Source organism: Vombatus ursinus, unplaced genomic scaffold, assembly GCF_900497805.2.
Source record: "Vombatus ursinus unplaced genomic scaffold, bare-nosed wombat genome assembly UNPS02015175.1, whole genome shotgun sequence".
In the NCBI taxonomy this organism is placed as follows: domain Eukaryota; kingdom Metazoa; phylum Chordata; class Mammalia; order Diprotodontia; family Vombatidae; genus Vombatus; species Vombatus ursinus.
In genome coordinates, this window is record NW_020954953.1 from 7,146,304 (window position 1) to 7,161,219 (window position 14,916).

The window sequence follows — 14,916 nt, forward strand, 5'->3', positions numbered from 1 at the left end:
CATAATGTATTCCCCTAATAGGAGATAAACTTGAAGTCAAGGACTATCCTCACATTTGAATTTTTATCCAAGCACCCAGCACATTGTAGGTACATAATAAATAATTATTGAGTGATTGAATTGAATTCAGCAAAAATATTAAGTTCCTACTATTTGTATATCAACACTTCTTAAACTGTGGGTCATGACCATTTGGCAACAGTAAAAGGCTTCTGAACATGCAATGACCAAAAATTAATTAAAAATCAAACCTGTAATTTTCTGGTGGTGCTTGCTGGTGGTGCATTGCAACTTCATTGCAGCCTTAGTTCTAAACACAAAGCATGCATATTTTACACTGTGCATGCCCTCAGGCCATGCAATGGAAACATGCAAAGTGGTCCCCAGTGGAAAAAGTTTAAGAAGCCCTGGATAGACCATACTGGGTCCTAGAGATAAAGTAAGATGAAATGAGATACAATATCCACTCTCAAGGAAGATAAGATAAATAAATAACTATAATACAAGTTTTATAAGTACAAATGGAGAAATCTAAATAGGGAGGAAGGGGATGTTAAAAAAAATAGAGATTGCATAAATATAGACTATTCATGGAATTATTTTTTATCTTTTATGAGGATGTGGATCCAAATCCTGACTCTGCTACTTCTACCATTTGTGTGACCTTTGTAAGTCCCATCATTTCTCAGGATCTGTTTCTTTATCTGTATAACAAGGGTGTTGCACTATATGATCTCTTAAGATTTTTTTTCTAGCTTAAATACTGTACATGGTCCAAAATATTTTTTCTGAATGTATACATTTTGAAACATATTTTGGTTACTACTTGGTTTTAATGATTTATTAATATAACCCATGTTGCAATAAAGATGCTACTTTAGAATCTGCCAGCTAATGACAGCATGGCAACAGGGCTTATAGGGGAGACGGCTTCTGAATTTTTGATTTTTGACTGTTTTTTAGGAAAGAAAGTTGCTAGAAGGAGTTGAGCCAAGTTGGGAGTATGGAAATTGGAATTTACTTCACATTTTGGGATCACGTGGCTGGGCATCACCTTTGATATTCTATTCCCCACCGTTCCCCTTCGGAGAGAGACTGAGACTAGTGGCTATTACTGTCATGGCAGCGAAGGATAATAGAGGTATTACTGGACTGATGCTGACCTTGTGAGTGAGATGACCCAAGATGACCCCCTAAATAATTTCCTCTTCTAGTGATCATGAATTGGGAAGGGAAGCAACCACCCCATTCTTTTGGAGTTTTTCTTTGGTTTCTCCCCTGAGAGGAGAAGGGAGAAAAAGCAACAAGCTTCTTGTGCCACTAGAAGCATTCACCCCGATTGCCTATATCTGGAAACGAAACCCCCTCCCCTTTACTCTCTGTCCTTTTGTTGCTACCCTTCCTTGCCATTTTATGTAAAGAGCATAAAGTGGCCTCATTGTATAGTTAATGTTAATGGCACCGATAAAGATTTGGAGGAATGGGCAAGTCTGTATAGAAACCAGACAGATTCCACAAAGCGATAGCAGCGTGAGTGATTTCCTCCTGGTCATTATGAACACTTTTGCATCTGTAATACTATTCCTTAGCCAGGTCAAATAATAAGCAGGAGCATTGGTAGCAGAGAGAAATCAATAACCTAAAGTGAATCATGCCTCTAGAAGTATGGAATACATTTTGTGATCCAAGCAGAATATTGGGGGGGGGGGCTTTGCCAGTATACATATTGCTCCCTCCCTAAAACTCTTTCCCTATAATTTATCCATGAGTGATGATTTTACAGGGTAAGAGACTGCCCTTAAACTCTGCCACTACCTGCTTCTATATTTATGTTCACTTTAATTAAATAAAACATGATTCAAGAGCCTGTTTCTAATATTTGAAGCTATTTTCTATTAAGGAGTAGTGCCAATCTAATTATATTAATAAGACCTAATGATAAATAGTGCCAGATAGTATTTTTCTTCTGGTTATAATCTGTGATCCTTCACCACTTTTTGATTCAACTCAATTCAACAATTATTAAATACCTACTATGTGCAAGACTCTGTGCCAGGTTATGGGGAGCTTAGGTATGCATGACTGTGCTTGAAATACAAAGACAGTTTCATTCTAGGTTTGGGTAAATAGAATTTCCTCTCTTGCCTTTCCTGGTGTCTGCTAGTACATAAATGGAATAGTCTATGGAATTGTATTAAATTTTACAAAGCAATGTCAACAAAATGAAACAAATATTTGACAAAAGGTACAACACTGAATGAATAAATGAATAAGTGAATGAATAAAACATTAAGTGCTTACTATGTGCAAAGCACCATGCAGAGTGACATAGATGCAAAAAGAAAATCAATAAACCCCAGTAGCTCTGTATCACCTCCAGTATCAAATACAAAATCCTCTGGTGTTCAAAGCCTTTTTATAACCTTGCCCCGGTCCACTTTCTAGTCTTCTTATACCTTACTCCCTGCTATGTACTCTTTGCTATTCCATGGAGACACTTCATCTCTCAACTCTAGGCATATTCTCTGGTTGTCCCCATGCCTGGAATGCTCTTCCTCTTTATCTCCACCTAATGGCTTCTGAGGCTTCCTTAAAGTGCCAACTAAAATCCTATTTTCTCCAGGAAACCTTTCTCAACCCCTCTTAATTCTAGTGCCTTCTCTCTTTTAATTATTTCCCATTTATCCTGTATATAGTTTGTACATATTTGTTTGCTTATTGTCACCCCCACTAGATTGTGAGTCTATTGAGGGTAAGGACTATCTTTCGCCTCTTCATGTATCCCCAGGGCTTAGAACAGTGCCTACCACATAGTGTGTGCTTAATAAATGTTTACTGACTTGCTTGACTGATTCGTATGTTTGTAAAGGGATCCAATATCTCTAGGTATGAGACCATGCCAGTCCTAGTAGGCAATTCAGAATTAGCCTGTAGTTTCTGGGCAGGGCCATTTTCTTTGATCTATGATGTGTACTGCTTCATTTTTCAGAACTAGAATAAAGATTGAGACCTATATGATGGTAAAAGATATTAGCACATCTCTTTGAATGTGTGTGCATACCAAGAGTGGTTTTGTGCATTATTAATAAACCCTGTAGTTAGTCAAAACTGAATATGGTTAGTTAAGTTTTATCCTCCCTAAGTATCCCTTGAAATCCATTCTTACAAATTTTCCAGTTTAGTGCCTGTCCCCTAGATTACTCCACACCCCTGATTTATTCTCTTTCCAATCTTTCCTGTTTGACTCTCAATGCTTCAATCTGCCTCTCGGTCCCAAAATTTGAAGCCCTTTGGTCATTCTAAACTTTAGTTCACCTTTACCTCCTCAAAGTCTTAGATCATAGATTTTAGAATTTTTGAACTGGAAGGGACCTTAGAGATTATCTAGTCCATGGGTATGGAGCCTGCAGTCCTCAAGTGCCACCCTTTGAATCCAAACTTCACAGAACAAATCCCCTTAATAATAGGATTTGTTCTGTAAAACTTGGACTCTGTCAAAAGGCCACACCCAAGGACCTAGAAGGCCACATGTGGCCTTGAGGCCGAAGGTTCCCACTCCTGATCTAGATCAATCTCATTTACAGATGAGGAAACATCTCTAAATGACACAAAAAGGTCTTAAAATCACAGTCTTAAGGCAGTTGCCTTAAGATTAAACTCTATAGAATTTATATTTGCAAACTTATTTGAGATTATGATAAAATTTATATGAAATTAAATATAAATAAAATTTATGTTACCAAAGAAGTCCTTTGAAAAGTATGACCCAAAGGATGAAAGATTTACAGGTAAAAGAGACCTTGGAGCTCCTCTCCTCTAACTCCTTCATTCTGAAGATGAGGAAACTAAAGACCAGAGAGGTTAAGGGATTTGTCCAAGGCTACACAACTTGTAATGACTGGATTCAAATCCAGGCCTTCTAACCCAAATCTATGGTGCTTTCTGCCACACCAGGTTAACGACTGGTGGTGAAGCATGAAACATCATTAATATGAGAAGATCTGAATATTTGCAACCTCTGAGCTTGGTTGGGATTTCCTTGAGAGTAGTAAAATATTTTGCTCACATCAGCCGTGTACTTCCTCCCGCCTGACTTTTTAAAAATAGGCAGACACTTCTTGGTGTGGTTACTGGTCTTTGCTTTGTTCTTGTGGTAGCAGAAACTATTCCACATAGAGTGCTCATCATCGACAAAGATAGCCACAGTAGTCACAGCTCCCATGAGCTAGAAGTCTGTAGTTCACAGAACTGCTACTCCTGCTTTGGACCCAACAGGAAGGAAAGAGAACACAGTCAGTTTCTCAAACCAAAAAGCAAGAGAGACTTCCTCATCTCCAGGGTATGCTACCCTGGGCTCCACTCCTAAGGTACATCAAAAGGTAGGACAGGCATTTTCAGTTTAATATAAAAACTTTCTGGTAGAGGCTGTTTCTTAAAATCTTCCAGATTGCTGAGCTGGCAAAAGGGGAGGCAATATAAGCTGGGGACTTGAATATATAGTAGGGTAGGTGGGAGATAAAGTGATGTCCTGAAAAGATGGCTAGATTTGGACTCGCAAGAACTGGGCTTGAATCCTAAAAATGTCCTTATATTTTATCTTACAAAGTAAAAAATAAAATGGAAAAAGGAGAGTTAAAATGACATGGAAGAAGTGATATTGGTGACGGCACCCTGGTAGAGTGGAAAGTGCATTGGCTCTGGAGTTAGCAAACCTGGATTCAAGTCCCACATTTGACCTTTTAGTACCTTTGTGATCTTGAGCAAGTTACTTGATCTGTATAGGGCTCAGCTTTCCCATCCTAGAATGGATGTAAATGGATTTCATGACTTCTGAGGTTCCTTGCAGATCTATGTTCTTCTGAAGTACATACTTATAAAATTAAGTGTAGCTGTAGGTGAAAAAGGTGTTAACACAATGTTATTGTGTACTTCTTTGGTTTCTAGGCCTTGATGGATTTCATTATTGAATATTCAGGAATCAGTCAACTTCATTATATACTTCTCTCCTAGAGGCTTTATAAATGCCCAGGATTATATGTGTGTGTGTGTGTAACACACACACACATACACACACACACACACATATGATTCAAACCCTAACTATCTTTGTTATCACTAGTGTGATGGGCAAGTCACTTAACCTCTCAAACCTATGAGAATACACAATTTTAAGGACCAGAGATTTTTTTTTTAATTATCAAAGAACTGGCATTTACCTCCAAATTTGTTTTAGTATTGATATAACTCTCCACACACCAACCCCTCTGCCATATTTCTTAATAGGGGAGAGAAAAAAAAAAGAAGAGTAAGGAAAATGGGGAAAAAAAAGATTAAAATTTAGAAATTTATTTAAAAAATTGAGAAATATCATGTTATAGGAGAGGGTCAACCTCAGGAAAACCCGGGTTCAAGTTCTGACTCTAACCCTTGGTGAGTCACCTAACCTCTGGGTTGGCTCCAGATTATTCTTTAAGCTCCTCTAAGGGGTGGGAACCTGCTGCCTCAAGGCCACACGTGGCCTTCTAGGTCCTCAGGTGTGGCCTTTTGACTGAGTCCAGGTTTTACAAAACAAATCCTTTAATTAAAGGATTTGTTCTGTAAAGTTTGGATTTAGTCAAAGGGCTGTACTTGAGGACCTAGAGGACCACATGTGGCCTCAAGGCTGCAGGTTCCCCACCCCTGTCTAAGTTATAGATGATTTGCTGATCTGTGATGGTGCAATTGTGTTGCTTTCACTAATGCAATTGTACATCTGAACTGAAATAAATAATTTGGAGATAAAAGTTAGAAACTGTCTTGAAAAAATTCTTCAATTACTTCCCTAGACCTATGGAAAACTATAGACACATTTGCAACTAACTTTACTTGTAGAAACTTTCCCATCAAATTTGTTTATTTTTAAGCTAAAATTACAGATCATAAGTAAACACATGGAAATCTATATGTTTTCGCCGCTCTAAGGGCATTTTGTCTTCTATCTCCTCAGTTTTTTTCTGATTCTCAAACAGCAATATGCTTAGTTGAATGAGAAAGGGTGTGAGTGTCTTAGGAAACAAATGTCTTTTCAAAATGTCCCCTAATCATATCATGTTACCCAAACTAAAACCTCCATGAAGTTATTTAAAACTCTAGAGGTATAATTTCTAGATATTTTCTCCTCCTTTGGATTTTATAATTCTCCTCTCTCCTAATACTGGTTTCCTCCTAATCACCTGACTAGTCCTTCTTAGTCTCCTATGCACAATTGTCATCTATGCCCTACCACACTAATCAGGATACAAATACAGGGCGTAGTTGTATGTGTATTTGTGATGTGTTGTCTTTGGAAAACTTCACCTGGAATGGAAAAAAAAAATCCCTTTTTTAGTATTTAAGTTTGAAGAGAGATATTTTATCCTAGTTGGGTTTGGAACTTTGGGGTTATGGGATTTCAAAGAAAAGAGTTTTTAACTGGTTATTTTCTTCTGGCTTAGCTGGTTGAACATTCAAGGACTCCATTAACAAAATTTATAGAAAGCCAAAGATGATGCATATCAATTACTGGTAAAATGTAAAGGCCAATTTAGTCATTCAAAATTTCCACAGAGCTCTGAAACTGTAAGTAAGTGGTATGATTGTGCTCTCCAACAGCAAAGATTCTCACAGAAGTGATTGTGGTAAACAACCATCTTAAGGAGTGGGTGGCCATTTCTCTGAAATGATCTGTCCTGTGAGTGGACTTGAGGTTGTGGGTTTGTGTTCTTTGAGAGTACATTGTAATTTCCCTCAAAGGCCTGGGCAGCAGTAAACTGTAATTATTTATACATTTCTGCTCCAGTTTGTTCTTTCTCAATTTCAATGTAGTTATTTTCTAACTTTCTGTGTCACACTTTCTTTTCCTTCAGTCTGATGACTAGCTTTTCACATGTAATAGATCCATTGGATGAAAAGAATAGGGAACTACTTCCTGAAAATGCAAGAACTTTGTTCCCACTCCCACTTTTCCTGCTTCCAGCCCTGACATTTTCTCTGATTTGTCAAATCAGATATTCCAAGTAAAGGTGGGCTATTATGTGTGTGGTAAGGGAATCTGGGGATCCAATTTGCCATTTAATCAGTGAGAAACCACCCAGGCAGCTCAATAAGTTGTTTATAACTTCGTCTTAGAGAAAGCTGCCTAGACTCCTGAGAGGTTGAATGATGTCCACATTTTCTTAAAGCTAGTTTTTATGAGAGGCAGGACTTGAATCCAGGCCTTTCTGTCTCTTAGTAAGACATTCACTATCCTCAACTTCCTTTTAGCTGAACAAAAATTTGTTACAGTTTCAAAATTCTAGCATGTGACTGGATGTAGGGCCACATATTCCTCCAAATATAGGTTAAGAATCCCTGCTTTCCTCCAAAGAATAGCTCAAGAATATGTTCCTTTATGGACTTTTCATGATTCCCTCATTCGTTGGCACCCTCTCCTTTTGGAAGTTATTTCGTATTACTTTGAATATACATGTATTTCCTTATATATGTGCATGTTGAATCCCTCCAGTAAAATGAAAGCTCCTTGAGGGAAGAAACTATTTTTTTTATCTTTGTTTTCCCTGTACCTTGCACATAGTAGGTCCTCAGAAATATTTGTTAAACTAAATTGTTGTTAAATAACAGGGGAAAGAAGGGTTAAAAAACAAACAAACCGGAAAAGGAAAATGGCCACTGTCCTAAAATGCTCCTTCCCAGCCTCTTCCACTACCCCCACTTCTCTCCTCCCAACCTGATTAGTTCCCTTGGAACTTGACTTCTGCCTGTATCCCTACTTTCTATTTACAGATTTGTGCTTGACTACTAAAGTCTTTACATCCTACATAAACTATAGCTGTGAAATTATTTAACCTGCCTTCTGTCTAGCCTTAGCTGCTTTGCCAGCTTCATTGGGAGTGGAGAATGGGGGTAAAATATTTCTTTACTTCCATGCTTTAAAAAAAAAACAACCCACAATATCCCTTGTTTTTATATCAACTCCATTTTCCAACATATTCTTTTCCCAACCAGAGATCAATCATTCTAACAAAAACCAAAAAGTCAGGTGAAAAAAACAGTTCATCAAAACTACTTCACATCAACTACTTATGATAGTGTATGTATTGTTCCACATTCATAGTCTCCCACTTTGCAAAGCTTGGAGTGAGAGGACATTCTCATATCTCTCCTTTGGGGCCATGCTTGGTTATTATAATTTCAAAACATTTGGTTTCCATTTTTTTTTGTACTTTCCATTTATGTTGTAGTAATCATGGTGTACATTGCTGTGTTCTCCATAGTCATTATTTCTTATGGCGTAGTAATATTCTATGACATTCATGTACTACAATTTATTAATCAATGAATACCATTTTGTTTTGTTTTATTTTGTTTTGTTTTAGTTTTGTTTAGTTTTGGTAGTGATTTTTTTGTTTTGTTTTGCTACTAAAAAAACTGCTATAAATATTTTTGTATATATGAGACTTCTCTGGGGTATATGTCTAGCGATGGAGACTCAGCCATTTCTACTCAGCCTCAGTGTTGGTGAGACCTTCATTCCCAGCTCCAAAAACACTCTCCTAGATACCTCATTCTGTCTCTAGAAACACAGAGCAGGACATCTTGGGGTTGAGGGAATGTCCTTTGCTCCCTTGGTATTCCTATAGTACTTAGTACAGATAACTAGTTACAACTTAGTTTATTATTCACTGTCCTCAGGAAGACTTTCTTTTCTTTAAAAAATGTTCTAAACCACGAAGCAGAGTGATACAATCAAAAAGCCTGGATTTCATGTCAGGAACCCTGGCTTTGATTGCTGAGTGCTACTTATGTAATCTCAGGCAAGTCATTTAACCTCTATGGAGCTCATTTTTTCAAAAAGAAAACATGATTCTGCTTTGTTTGTAAAGAAATACTACTGGAATACTGTAGATGATTCTGATTCTGAAGGATATCAAGAAAAATATAACATAGATAAAAAAGTTTCATAGGAGTACAACTAAATTGCTTTAAATGAGGGGAAAGCAAAGCTTTAATTAAAAAAAAGAGTACAATCCAGGGGTGATCCAGGCTTTGTTCCAGGGCACTGACAAGTAAAGGATACTTATATAGTACATATATATATATATATACATATATATTCATGATAGGTACATCCATCCTTAATGGATACTAGAGTATTTTTATACAAATTGATAATCTTTTGAGTTTGACAATGTTATGCTCTCCCATAATTTATTCACTATTGTTTATTATTGTCTATATATACATATACTGTATGTATGTTTATATACATACATATATATAGTCTTATAAGGTAGTTTCAGACTCAGGTTCAAATTCATTATGATCATTCATTCAATAAATATTTGTTCAGCACCCAACATGAGTTAGGTACAGATGCTAGGCACTAAGGGAGACTCAGAGATGAATAAACATGATTCCTGCACTCCAGAAACCAGTAGAAGAGATAAGAAGTGTACAGAAATAGCTCTAATACAAGGGAACATGTGATAAGTGTTCTAAGAGACATAAAAATAAAATGCCATGAAGTTCAAAGGGGAGACATGCCTGTTCCTCATGAGGATTAGGAAAGGCTTCATAGATGAAGTGCCGAATGACAGACAGAAATGGAATGGGGGAGTATACCGGGCTGAGTGGCAATATATCGCCCTTATTCTGACAGTTTATAAACAAAGAGCCATCTTTTTTGTGTGTGGATGTGGCACTGTGGATATGCTAAGACTATATCATACATTTTGAGTCATTTTTCTAGTTTTGGCTATTAATTTGTTTGTATCAATCTATTCTACTATTTGGTTCCCTTTCTGACCCCATGCTACCATTCCAGGGAGCCACAGGCTCACAAGAGAAAAGTGTAGCTTTGCTCTTCAGCAACCTCTAAGTCTTTTCCCTTGGTGGTTGAAGTAGCCAAGATAGAACTATAAGTCTAAGGAACTATATAGGTCCCTGGGGAGGGCAGAGAAATACCAGTGGGAAAAGGGAGATGTCATAACTATTTATGGGCTCAGGTGCAGATATTTTGTAATTTTTTGTTTGGTTAAATAAAGCCTATCCTATGTTCAATGTCACTAGCCTGAGAACATAACGTAGAAACTGGAGGTCTGTTGTTTTTTTTTTGTTTGTTTGTTTTTTTGTTAGTGGAACTCCATATAAGCCAAATTCTTAGGTTTTTAGGGGAAATCATGAATAAGGATAAAATGAGACAAATTCAGATGTTCTCAGGGAAGACCCTAAGTGGGAAAATGAGCCAAGAGATGTTTATCTGAACCTAGTTTATATGAACTCAGAGCTACAGTTCTCAGTCATTTAAAAAGATCTATTCTTTTTCACAGAATAGATTCAAAAAAGATTCAAAGATCTATGAAATTCTATCATGATCAGTGATTTATTTGCAGCATCTGGACATTTAGCCACCCCTAGCTTGATAAACTTGGATCACACCTTTCTGTCCTGATGTTGCTTCATAACACATTGATACAACCTCACAGCCCAAAAACTCAGTATTCTTAAAAGTGGTCTGAATCTAGCAGAGTTTATCAGACACTAAAATTACCTATCTAATAGACTGCCATTTCATGAACTGGTTGTAATTGTCTCGAACGTTGTGCTGAGTTCTGGGTGCTCTCTGTAGGAAAGATGCTTATCAACTAGAGATTGTTCTGAGGGATGCAGTCAAAATGATAATAATAATTAGCTACCATTTACGTAGTGGCAGCTAGGTAGCACAGTAGGTAAAATACCAGACCTGGAGTCAGGAAGACTCCTCTTTCTGAGTTCAAATCCAGCCTCAGATACTTATTAGCTGTGTGACCCTGGGTAAGTCATTAACTCTGTTTGCTTCAGTTCTTCATCTGTAAAATGAACTGAAGAAGGAAATAGCAAACCACTCTATTGTTTTTGCTAAGAAAACTTCAGATGAGGTCATGAAGAGTTGGACAAGATTGAAGATTCAACAAGAAATTTATAGTTAAAAAAATTTTATATTTACGTATATTTATAATTATATGCGGTATTTATATAGTACTTCCTGGATGCCAGATACCATGCTAAGAACTTTACAAATATTATCTCATTTGAATCTCACAACAGCCCTGGGAGTAGGGGCCATTTTGCCTTTGAGGAAACTGAGGCAAACAGAGGTTAAGTGACTTGCTTAAGGTCAAACAGCTAGTAAGTGTCTGATGCTGCATTTGATCTTGGGTCTTCCTGACTCCAAGCCCAGTACACTCACCACTGTACCATCTTGCTGCAGATCTTGAATTTGTGCTGTAAGGTGATTAGTTGAAGCATCCTGATGAAAAGAAGACTCAGGGGGAACACAAAAAAACCTGTCTTCAAGTCATTGAAGTGCAGTCATGTGGAAAAGAGATTAAATTTGTTCTACTTGGTCCCTTAGGTTAAACTAGGAACACTAGGTGGAAATCAGAGAGAGACAAATTAAGGCTTGGTGTCAGAGAAAACTTCTTAACATTTAGAGCTTCCTCAGGACACAGTGAGTTCCCTGTTATTAGAGGTCTTCGAGCTAAATCTGTGTAACTGCTGTGTCAGTATGTTGTGGAGGGTTTTTTTTTTCCAGGTGTGAGCTGGAGTAGATGGACCTTGAATTCCCTTCCAGTTGTAAGAAGTAACAGGTGGTGTCTTTTAAAGATGACCCGAGTCATCTGAAAACCAATTTATAGTTGACCATTGGTTCATAAGGGCACTAAAAAGACTACAGAGTGACATAGGAATCCAAGAGCACTGTCCATCTTGGGTGAAGCATTAGCTTAGTTCCACTCAGCTCCACAATGTGGGCACTAGGGTCTAACTAGCACTCATTGCAAAGCTCCTTAAAAGAAGCTTTTGCTATTGGATTTAACAGGACCAATTGGAGGTAGGTCTTCTCAGCCTTAAATTGGCCGTGGGCCTCCTCAAATCATTTGGACTCTACTACTTTCTTGTAGATGTCTCTTCCTCTCTGTCTGCTTCCCCCACCTTACCACGGGCCTTCATTATTACCCATTTATGCTTATACAACAGTCTTTGAATCAGTTTTGTGACTTCCACCTCCTGTCTATTCTTTGCATCACTTGCTAAATTAATCTTCCTTATACAAAACATATACAAAAACTGATCATGGCATTTCCCTGCTCAAAACCCTTCAATGGCCTCCTATGACTTGCTAAATAAAAGTCAAGCATCTTAGACTGTCATTCAAAACCTTTACAAGCTGACACTACCCTACCCTAATAGGCTTATCTCATGGTATTCCCCTTTGCATAATCTATGCTTTAGCCAAACTGGACAACTCACTCTCCCTTGTATACACTGCCCCCACCCATGCCTTCCTGTTTCTACACCTTTGCACATGCTGTTTGTACTCTATGTCCAGAATGTCTTCCCCCACATCTCTGTTGAAATTTTGCCCATTTTTTAAAGTCCAGCTCAAATGTTACCTCTTTGACAAAGCTTTTCCTGTTTCTCTTCTATCTCACAGCCTGTCAGGATTGCTCTTTCTCCCAAGAACCTCACACAGGATTCCATGCCTCTTTTATATCCCTATGTATTATACTGTATTATACTTACTTGGGAACGTGTTTATAAACTCATCTGTCAGGTAGTCCTATGAATATTGTAGTTTATCAGAAAGAGCCACATAAAGTTAATAGTGGCTCTTTAGTGATACTGTGGGCATCTGGAACCTCCCAAGCATGTCAGAACCATGTGTCAATGCACCTGCCTACTTTTTTTTTTTGAGGCATCATTTTTACAATGATTTGACCTTCATGGACTGAATAGTTTTATGTAGAATCTTTGTCCACTTATCTTTTAAATTTTATATCATTGATAAATTTTGTTTGATACCTCATGTAAAATTCTTGTGTGCTCCCAATTGAATCTTTCACAATATATTGTATAATCACCAAAAGTAGTTTAGTAAAGCAACTGAGTGATTATGACCAATGATAGTCTTATAGTTTAATAGTTTTCCACAAGTACAACTTTTGCTCTGTTTGCCACAGGGATGAGACGGAACAGTAAATAATAATTCTAGTACTTTTGGTACCTGGGGATTTCAGGAAGAGACCTTAGATTCTTTCTCTTAAGACCCCATGATACTACTCATGGTGGGAAGATAGAATCTTAGGAACACCCTAAGGCTACTTCTGGGGAAGCCACTGCTATAACAGGGTGGGCTGGGCAGGGAGGAGCACATCTGTACTTCAGAAAAGCCTCACGATCATCAGAGCTGGGATATGCCAACGTGTGCTTTTCTTACACTACAGGTGACCTTTGTGGAGCCATTCCCAGTCTGGTATTTGGAGGAGTGGCGCATTTCCCAGAAAACCTATCCTTAACCTGATGAGAGAGATGTCAGGCTAAGGACAGAGTGCTGAAGGAAGCTGAGGCAAGGATCATCTCCTCCAACCTAAGATGCAACAAGACTGTGCCTTGACTGCAGCAGAGGGTCACTAAGCTCTGGACGACCCGTACAGCAGTAGGATCGTTGTATGTGGGTGTAGGGTGGAGGTGGCAATGCTAGTGCTACAGATAGAGGGAGTCATATTACAAAGTCAAAAAAGGATCAAAAAAGGTACAGGAGAAATACTGGTGGGAAACGTCATCCCACCCCTAAGACGTCAGGTGTCCTAGAGCAAAGTTGATCTACTCTAGCTATGATTCAGGTATGAGGTGGTACTCAAGTTGTTTTAATTTGCATTTCTCTGACTGTTAGCAATCTTGAATACTTCTAAAGTATTTTTTGATAGTTTTGTGTGCTTCTTTTGAGAGCTATTTGTTAACATTCTTTTATCACTTAACTATTAGGGAATGACTCTTAATGTTTTGGATTTATGGCAATTCTGAATGCATTTTGGATTATAAATTTTTATCAGTCATGTTCTGGGCAAAGATTTCCCCCATTCCGTGTTTCCCTTAGTATTCTAGCTGTGTTTCTTTATGTTTATATAATTGAAATATTCTATTTTTATGTTATGATATTCAATATGTCAGTGCTAGTTTTAAATTCATACCCATCCATATTTCTGGAGGATATAACCTATTCTCTCATTTTTAGAGGTATTTCTTTCTATATTTAACATAAATATGACATGAAGAATACAATGCTGAACTTGGATGGAATACTTAAGTTTTGAAAAACATTTTACATAATCTCATTTGATCCTCACAACCACCATATGATGTAGGTACAATTGAATTGCTATTATTTTCCTCATTTTACTGATGAGGAATCTAAATCAAAAGAATTAAGTAACTTGTCTAGATTGATGCAAATAGTGTCAGAATCAGGGTTTGAACCCAGGTCTCATCTCACAGAAAAAATAGAGACCACCATCTTATCTATTCTATAACTCAAAATCCAATAAAATTATCCCCTACTCTTTCCTTCTTTATTTCAGTTTCTAGACAGGATCAAGACCTCTCTGCCCTTTATCTAATTCCCACTCATCTCCCCCAGCAGCTTGTCCCCTCTCTCTCATTTTTAATCTCACCATCTATTAATTCCTCCCCTGATGTCTACAAATATAGCTAGGTTTCTCTTATCCTGAAAAACAAAACCCCCTCAAAACCTTCATTTGCCATCCCTCCAAGCAAATGTCTTAAGTCTACAGCAAAATTCCTAGAAAAAGCCCTCTGTGTTGTCTATTTCTTTCCTCTCAATCATTTCTCAGCCCCTTGCTATCTGGCTTCTGACCTCACCACTATACTATATTCTCCATTGGACCAAGAGGTCCAAATGACCTCTTAACTGCTAAATCTGATGGTTTATTTTCAGTCCTCAAACTCTTGGACTCTTTGCAACATATGATATTATTGAATACCTCTTCCTTCAGGACACATCTCTTCCCTAGGTTTTTGTGAAATTTCCCTCTTTTGGCTTTCCTTCTATCTGATTGTTCC

The 14,916-nt window shown here is 37.7% G+C and overlaps 1 protein-coding gene across 3 annotated transcripts in view; it reads left to right on the top strand.

Moving 5' to 3' along the window:
• Positions 1-4,166: 4,166 nt before the first annotated feature.
• The window catches only part of LOC114031398 (synaptotagmin-like protein 3), a 95,184-nt gene continuing 84,434 nt past the window's right edge, over positions 4,167-14,916 (top strand). Inside the window, exons 1-2 of one of the 3 annotated variants that reach the window (XM_027846458.1) lie at positions 4,167-4,379; positions 13,281-13,679. The gene's annotated coding sequence lies outside the window, so the exon portion shown is untranslated. The remainder of the gene's footprint in view (positions 4,380-13,280; positions 13,680-14,916) is intronic. The other 2 variants (XM_027846460.1, XM_027846459.1) reach the window with 2 other exon arrangements.